We start from the raw sequence: 9,014 nt of genomic DNA on the forward strand, positions 1-9,014 counted from the left end.
TGAAAATTCTCCCAACTCATTGACTAATTTTTTCTCACATATGATAAATTAATGATCGGTTTGAATATAAAATTGAAACCAATGTTTTCTTAATTAATTGTAACGTAATAACGATACATAGTTATAAAAGGTTAAATCGAACTGAATAAAGCACTGAAGATAATTTTTTAACTACTCCCCCAGTTCTTAATATAGGACCCAATTCTTGAGTTGGTTTTGGTCCTAAATATAAGACCCATTTTTCATATTTATCAATTTTCTCTAAATTACCCCCATGGATACTCCCTCAACCATAATCAAATAGAATAGGGAGAGAGGGTATTAAAAAAGATGATTATGGTGTTTTAGGAAAAATGTGTGACATTTCTTATAATTAACTAACTTACCTAACTTTCTTAATCTAATCAAATTAGTTAAATGGGTCTTATATTAAGGACCGGAGGAGTATCAGTTGTTGAAAAAAAATAATTTTATTATATAAAAATCACCAATTAAAAAATTTTAAATTTAGACCGTTGAAATTGTTTTTGGGTGGTTTCAATCCCACTGCAGTAATCAGCCTATGCTACTCACCGTGATTCTGCTGGACTATGTCAAATCCAAGTGAATGGCGAGGCAAAGCCACATGTTTGGCAATAGAAAATGATTTCGCATGTGAAGCATGTTGTTTGACATAAGATCTATGTAAATTTAGCAAAACTTTGAAAATATAAGTTACTATTACTTCCTTAAAAGATCTATAAATTTAAAACTCAAATGAATGGTGGAACTAATTCTAGTGCTCACACTAAAAAAGTCTGTACCGTTCTACTAAAGTTTTTAATGATTTGAACTAGAAATCTTCTCCCTATTCAAATATTTGATACTGCTGAGAAAGATATTCTATTATATTCTCCCCTCTTCTATTGTAAAGAAAATTCATGTTTTGATATTTATTTTTGAAAATATAATGTTTATCCTGTATGAATTGGACAATAAAATATAAGATTGAAGTATTTAATGCTAATAATTTTACTAACTCTTTATAATGTTATTCTCCCTACTTACGGCAATGGTTAGTTCCAAAGGAATGTGAAAGGCGCAGACACACTTAGTGTCATTAAAATAATTAAATTCACAAATGTAAAGAATAAATAGGTTGGATTTGGGATTTTTTTCAAATGGCATTTATGCTGCCCCTCTACCATCAATTTTACCAGCAGGATATTATATTACTCCCTCCTGTTCTTAACATAAGACTTACTTTGTAGTACAAATTACATTATAAAGTAACCCTTATATTAAAGACTGGAGGATTAATAAGTAATCTAACTCGTTTTAATGACATGATCGGGTATTACAACATCCACGATGATGGGAAGCGGTGTTCATTATGCAAATGCTGGTGTTGGGAAGCAGAAGTGCCGGTCATCATGTCCTTAACTAACACAAAGATGGCAGCAGTCCAAAATGTTACATTGGGAAAATCACTCTTTAAACTTGCTTCTCTTTAATGGTCTTGAGTGGCTTGGGGCAGCTGAAGTATAAGGTAGAGAGATTTGACATTTGCATTTCTTCAATGGCAATAAAGGCATCGTTTGTATTTTTTTTTCTACGCTTGAACAATATCTCTAAAGGGGTGATTAGCTGACAGATAGGCATCATCCACACCCTGTTTCACATGATATTGCTTCTGATGATGCTCGCAAAGTAGCAGAAGTTCAAATCAGGAATTCTCACAAGTGGCATTATGAGTTGTATGTGACTCAGTTCCCTACATGAATGTTTGACATTTGTTTTAATTTAAAGCATAAGATGGACTTTTCTATATTTATAGAAGTGAGAGAAGTATCCAATTATTACAATTTTAAGACTAAAGACTTTGTATCAAAACCACTGAACCAATATTCAATTATACAGTTGAGATTTAATTAACATCATTACGATGAGTATTGAAAATAATTCCGATACAAAGTCTCCAATCTTTATATCAGTTGCTTTTATGAACAACGAAAATATGGAAGAAACACAAAAAAAAAAAAAAGAAGTGGCTCCAACATTTAGAAAACAATCAGCTAATTGAGATTGTCCATCACGAATTGAAGAAACATGAGAAAATAATTTTCTTAAACATTTAGAATGTGAACAACTAACAGAGATTGTAATTGTCTTGCTTGATAAAGTAAGATCGAATGTTTTGTAAATCCTAAAAGAAAAAAGGATGCGACAGAAGCAATGGTGGGTGCACAGAATGAAAAGAAGAGGGAGCAGAGCAGGAAATAGGGGGGATTGACCCCTTGCATCCCGTCTAATTAAACGTGAACCGATATTGATATAGCGCCCGACCCATTCAAGATTTAATCTAATCAACTATGCCTGTCCGGCATTACGACATTTTAAGTGATAAGTAAATTTTAAACTTGAACTAACAACGTTTGAATAAAAAAATTACTTTTAGAAAGCCTAACTGTTAAGAGATAATATTTATTTTAGATTTTATATACATTAAAACATTAAATTATTGAAAAACATAAAAATAATATCATATGGATGATCTAATTTGATACTTCTTACTTAGGTGATGAACACCCAAACACAATCCAATGAATGTGTTTAGTGCTTATGATATAGATTAATATTATGGTGCTCACCGCAATAATGAGAAGTCTTTTTTAAAAAAACTCATAATTAAAAGAGTATCTTTATTTTAAATTATGTAATTCTCCGATGATCCTTAATATGTGACTTAATTATTGAATTGATTTCAGTCTTAAATGTAACACATATTTATCAATTTTTTAAAATTATTCTTATAGATGCTTCCTTAACTATAATCAAGTAGAGGAGAGAGAGGAATGATATTAAGAAAGATAATTATGATATTTTAGAAAAAATATGTCATATTTTTTATAATTAACTAGTTTACCTAACTTTTTTAATTTAATTAAGTTAGCTAAATAGATCTTAGATTACATTAAGAACCCGAGGATTTAGGGTCCCTCATGTGTTTTGTCCCCTATTTTACTCCTAATTAATTTTTTTATTCACTCTCTTTGTCTTTTCCTCATATTCCATTATTATTTATCTTATTATTAGTATTATTTTCTCTTATTTGCCCTCTCATTGAATAAAGGCAAAAATCAATTTTTACACATATATTATTTTAAATTAATTTTAACGGTTTTTTTAAACTACATTATTTAGTTAAAAAGATATATTTTATAAAAAGAACCTGATCGAGTATATAATTTCCAACTCCTGCTCATTAGAAAAAAAAAGTTATAAATTTACAGGTCTTCTGACCAACTCCAATTTGCCAGAGTGAAGCCCAAACCGAGGACATCATATTTAAACAACTCCAGTCATCTACCAATTGTGTCTTATTTTGTTGGTTAAGCCTTTCAATTTGAATACTTTGAGGTTTTGGCCCATTCAATTTTGAAAATGTATCAACAACTCCATACACTATTTGGAGGTATTTCATTCAAAGTATTATCTCCAATTCTAATTATAAGACCTTATTTATAAATTATAAACAAGATCTTATAATTAGGATCGGAGTTAGTATAATATTACCTCTAGTTCTTAATATAAGAGCTAGATAACAAATTTATAAATATTAAGAAAATTTGTTAAGTTAGTTATTTATAATAAATATATGTTATTTTTTTAAAATACCCTTATTAATCATGTGCATTTGAATTATCCCTAGACAATTATTATAGAGATTACTTCAGGGCAAAATAGATAGATATTGAAGACAAAGTAGATTGGAATCTTGTATTTAGAATCAAATTAAAATTTTAACTAGTTTTTATGTTAAGAATCAGTAGTATGATGCAATAGAAGTTTCACAAAAAATTCTTTACAACCTCCACAATACCCCCACCCGCTCTTCAAATTCGTCATTACTTGAAGGTCAAATAGTCTTGTAACACCCTAAATTTTTTTTATTTAGGAAAAAATAGAAAAAAATTTATTTAAAATTATTTAGAGACTAAATAAAAAGGGAGAAATTATAGAATATTAACTTTAAAAGCTTGAATATTTTATGCAAAAGTTTATTTTCTCAAAAATAGTTTAGATAATTTTAAAGTTAATTTTTTAGAGCAGAAATGACCAATTTTTTCAGAAAATTTAAGAAAAAAAAATACTTAGAGGTTTCTAATTAATTTGAAAATTTTAGGAAAATTAGTTTAAGTGATAAGAAAGCTTTTGAGGAATAAAATTCTTAAAATAATTAAGGATTAATTTCTCAAATTAAGGATTTTTTTTAAAATTAAAAAAAATAGTTAGGAGTTGACTTTTGATCCAAAATTTTTAGAGAAATTATTTTATGGGGTCAAAGAAGCTAATGGATAATATAAATCCATATAAAATATTATGAATTAATTTTTAGGTTTATCTTATGTTTCAGAAAAATAGAAGGAAGGGTGGAAATGGGAGAAAGTAAAGAGATGTCCTCACGTAAAACCCGCGCGTGCCACACACTACTTAGCTTCAGAAAATTTTCTCCCCGCCTCATTTGCCATCAGAACGCGAAGAAAGAAGTGAGAGAGAGAGCGAGAGAAAACAGAGCGACAACGGAGAGAGTGAGCTCGCCAGAAGTGGTGATCGGAGGAGCTATATTTCAGCTCTGTGCAGAGGGTGGCCCAACAGTGGCCATGATTCTGCAAGTTTGAGCTTGAATTCTTTGCTCTGTTTCGTTGCTGTCCGAACAGGGGAATGAGTTACTGGTTTAAGATGAGAATGGGTTGTGTTAATGGAGTGTGTTGAATGGATTGCATGTAGTTCTTCTTACTCTGTTATGATTACCGACAACGAGGACCATAGTTGCTGGTAGCTGTCGGATTTATGAGCAAAAGGAAAGATTGATAATATATACATATATATGCTGGTTTTTTGCTGAAAGTTTTGGTGTTGGGTACTCTTTGGTTGTTGTTCTGTGTATATGTGTATGTGTCGCTGTCATGAGAATTGAGACTCCAGAATTTAAGGTGGTGGAAATAAGTGTTAGCATTGGTGAAACGGGTTGAGGCCGATGGAGGCTAAAGAAGGAGTAGAGATGATGGTTCCGTGGAAGTTGTTATGGAAATATATATATATATATATATATAGATATGTATGTATGTGTCTGTGTTGGTTTATACGTCTGTGTTTGTGTGTGTGTGTGTGTGTATGAATGTCAGATATGGCAGCTATTAAGAAGAGATTAGGGAAAAGTGATTTATACTTGGTTTGGATTTTAAGATAAAATGGTAGTTATAGGAAATATTTAAGAAAAGCAAGAATATAAATTTGTTTCATATAGATTGGAATATTTGGAATGACAAGTATATACGTGTGTTCGGCCAATAGACATCAAAAAGAGGAAGTTAGGAATATATGTGCTTGAGTGTCTCGGTTAAATGCATTGACGAAATAAAATTGAGACCGAATGTGTGTAAGTACATATTTCTATTTTTTTTTTTTAATTTTACATGATGACCAACCACTTGATAAAGTGGAGCCGGTATGGTTTAGGGATGCGGCATCGTGCTTAAAAGTAATAACTAAAAAAATATTTTTAACTAAAATGACTAATTACTAGGTAAAATAATTATATCGGTTGAGAGAAAGAAATCCTCTAAAAAAATAGTTTGAATAAGAAAAATTGTCCAAGATAATCAACTACTAAATAAGAGTAGAGATTAAAAAAGATTTGGGATTTAAAAAAAGCTATTTAATTTATGAATTATAGTTGGATCAAGTATTGATTTATCCTTACGAATATGATATGTTTTGATATCTGCTCAAGCCCACAAAAGAAGCAAAAGAACAAGAAACTTGTAAGGTTTGATTTGGAGGAAAGCGAATGAGATAGTAACTTTTTCCTATCTTACACTTGTATATAATTACTGCATGTCTGTTTGTGCCATATTGTTGTTTTAAAGTATAAGAACATGTAATTTTTAATTTGTCGCATGGATTATTTAGTCGTGATTACGTGTAGTTGATAGACGTCGGGCAATATTTGGCAATTACTTGTGCATTATTTATTCACCTTGTTTTTTTTTTCATTGCCCATAAATGCTTAACAACTTGGAAGGTTGTGTTCTACTTTAGCTTGTTTTGCATATTTTATGTAGTTTGCACATTTGTTTAATGGAAATTACTACCATGAGAATTCTTTGGAATCTCACCCTCCCTTCTATGGTATATAACAAAAGCGAACAGTTCTAAGAGAAAGAAAGTTGTATAAGAAGGAGGTAGGCTAGTTGAAGAGTAGGGATGCTTGCTATATTTTGCACATAGTAGAATGTTTTGATAAGTTAATATTTATACTACTATCTCCTATCCTAATTATAAGACTTTATTTATAATCTACAAATGAAGTCTTATAATTAGGATTTTGGAGGTAGTATTATATATGTTATATGGGTAAGTAACTATTACTAACTTTATGTAAATATTATTTTGTATTCTCTATAAGGAGGAGAGCATTGCTAGGTGCAAGTATGTGCTGTCAATCGAGATGGTTGCTATATTTTAACATAATATTATGAGATTTCACAATATGAAATCATTCTAAATGATAATAGATTAAATTGAAAGTAATGTTGATTTTAAATCACTTGTGAGCTTTTATGAAATTTTAAATTATTTTAATGATGAATTTCAATGTTAATTTTAGGTTCAACTCTAGAATTGGGATTCTATTTCCTAATAATTTCAAATGATCTAAGTTTTGAAAAAAAAAAAATTGCCCTCTTTTTCCCAGGTTAGTGATTCATAGACATTATATTGACTCTATTAGCATATAGAAAGTTAGGGGTTACAAGTCTATGGTTTGTGGGCCATTTTCAATTTTCTCATGCTTTCTATTAGTCTCTAAGGGGGTGTTTGGATAACCTCAAACCATGGTTTGGAGAATAGCTTCTGGAGAATAGATTCTGGAGAGAATAGATTTTGAAAGAATAGCTTTTCTGAAGAAGTGATTCTGATAAAGTAAGAGTGTTTGGATAGTTATTGTCAGAAGTGCTTTTTATATGTAAAAATTACTAAAAAGGACATAAGCTTAAATGATAATTACATATAAGATATATTGCATAATATATGTTAATTTGAAATAAATACAAAATATTAATCAAAATAGTAATACGTATATATATTAATAAAATAAATAAATATTTTTTTGCAAAATAATTTAAGAAAATAATAAAAAACGTATATATATTAATAAATAATATATATTAATAAAATAATTAAAATTAAAACGTATATATATTAATAAAATAATTAAATATGTTTTTCGTAAAAAATTTATTTTGCCAACAAAAAAATATGATTATTTCTTAAAGATTTTAAAGATGAAGAAATCCCATAATTATTTTTTGACAGAATTAAAGAACCACACACAAAAATTTCATATCAATTGTCTTCATAATAGAGGTTGCAACGAAATATATTTGTCCAAGTACTTTTTTTTTTCTAACAACACATTATATTATCTGAAAAGAAAAAAGGAAATAAAAAGGACATGACTATTCTCGTATATAGTGAACAATTTGATCTCTAATTGAGTCACGAAGTCGAGCCATGTGAGATGAAGATTCTATTGATGAAGGTATATGTGAAGATCCAACTCCATCATCATCATTATTTTCTTCTGCATAAGAACCTTCTTGTTCAAATTGAGTGAAACCAGGATCAGAAATGGATGTTGATCTAATGAAGTTATGTATGGCCATCGTTGCACAAACAATTTGAACCTGTGTTGGAAAGTCATAGCTTGGCATGTTTTCTAAAATTGCAAACTTACTCTTCCAAACTCCAAAAGTTCTTTCAATAGTGCTCCGTAGACTTGAGTGCAAATAATTGAACGCCTCATTGTCATTTTCAAATGCAGATGACCTTCGAAAATCAGGGAGATGGTAGCGTTCACGTCTGTAGGGGCCAAGATATCCCATGGGTGTCGGATAGCCAGCATCGACCAAATAATATTTGCCTACATGAAATATATGATTGGTGTTAATAAACTTTGTTTTCTAATAGTTAAGCATAAATAAATTAAATTGTAGCAAATTAAAATATACCTTGAGGCGGATGGGGAAAGTTCATGGAAGGAGTTGTGAGGGCGTGGTCAAATATACGAGCATCATGTGCACTACCTTCCCATCCGGCCAATACAAAAGTGAAGCACATGTCCCAATCACAAACCGCCATTACATTTTGCGTCACTCTTCCTTTTCGGTTAATAAATTTTGTTTGCTCAGTTACATCAACAATGCATGAAATATGTGTTCCATCAATTGCTCCAATAGCATGTTTGAAAAAGGGCCAGTATCGACCACCGGGTCGTATTTTTGTATGCAAATGCTGAAATGTTGGATCTTTTGGTTTGATATTGGACATAGCAAGTCTACAGCATGCCAATAAGACATTATGAAAATGTCTACTAATTGTCTCCCCTGAATGTTGGAATCTCTCTTGCTGCATCCTACTACTAAGCGCATGGCCAACAGTATTTAAAAACATTGCAACCATTTCATGTATCCCAACATTTCTAGTTTCCCTTAGACCGTGTTGTTGCAATTCGGTGCAAAGATTGAAAAACACTTCCCTTTCCATCCTAAACATATTATAACAACGGGTGGAATGGCCTTGTAAAACATCCCTTACCCATGCCTTGCCTGTATAAATACTTGTATGCTGGGGCTCTTTACACAAATGAAGAGAAGCGTATCCACCAACCGCTACTGCAACTTGATTAACCCGTTTGTTCCGTCGTTTACGATACTTTTCCGCAATTTTAATTTCATCAGCCATTTTTTGTCTTGTCCTGTGCACATAGACATAAAATTTAGAAACCTTGATATGAAACTACTAAACATTTAACAAGAAAATAAGTTCTTTAATTCCTACAGAATTTGAAAGTCACATAATACAATAGTGCTGATTACATAATTCCTAAAAATATACACAAATTATCACAGTCATCTTCTAAGCAACATAAAAAGTAGTCAAATACTATGATAAGCAACACAAATGAAGTC

This window comes from Neltuma alba, unplaced genomic scaffold, assembly GCF_004799145.2.
Source record: "Neltuma alba isolate B1F8T4 unplaced genomic scaffold, ASM479914v2 tig00012776_pilon, whole genome shotgun sequence".
NCBI lineage: Eukaryota > Viridiplantae > Streptophyta > Magnoliopsida > Fabales > Fabaceae > Neltuma > Neltuma alba.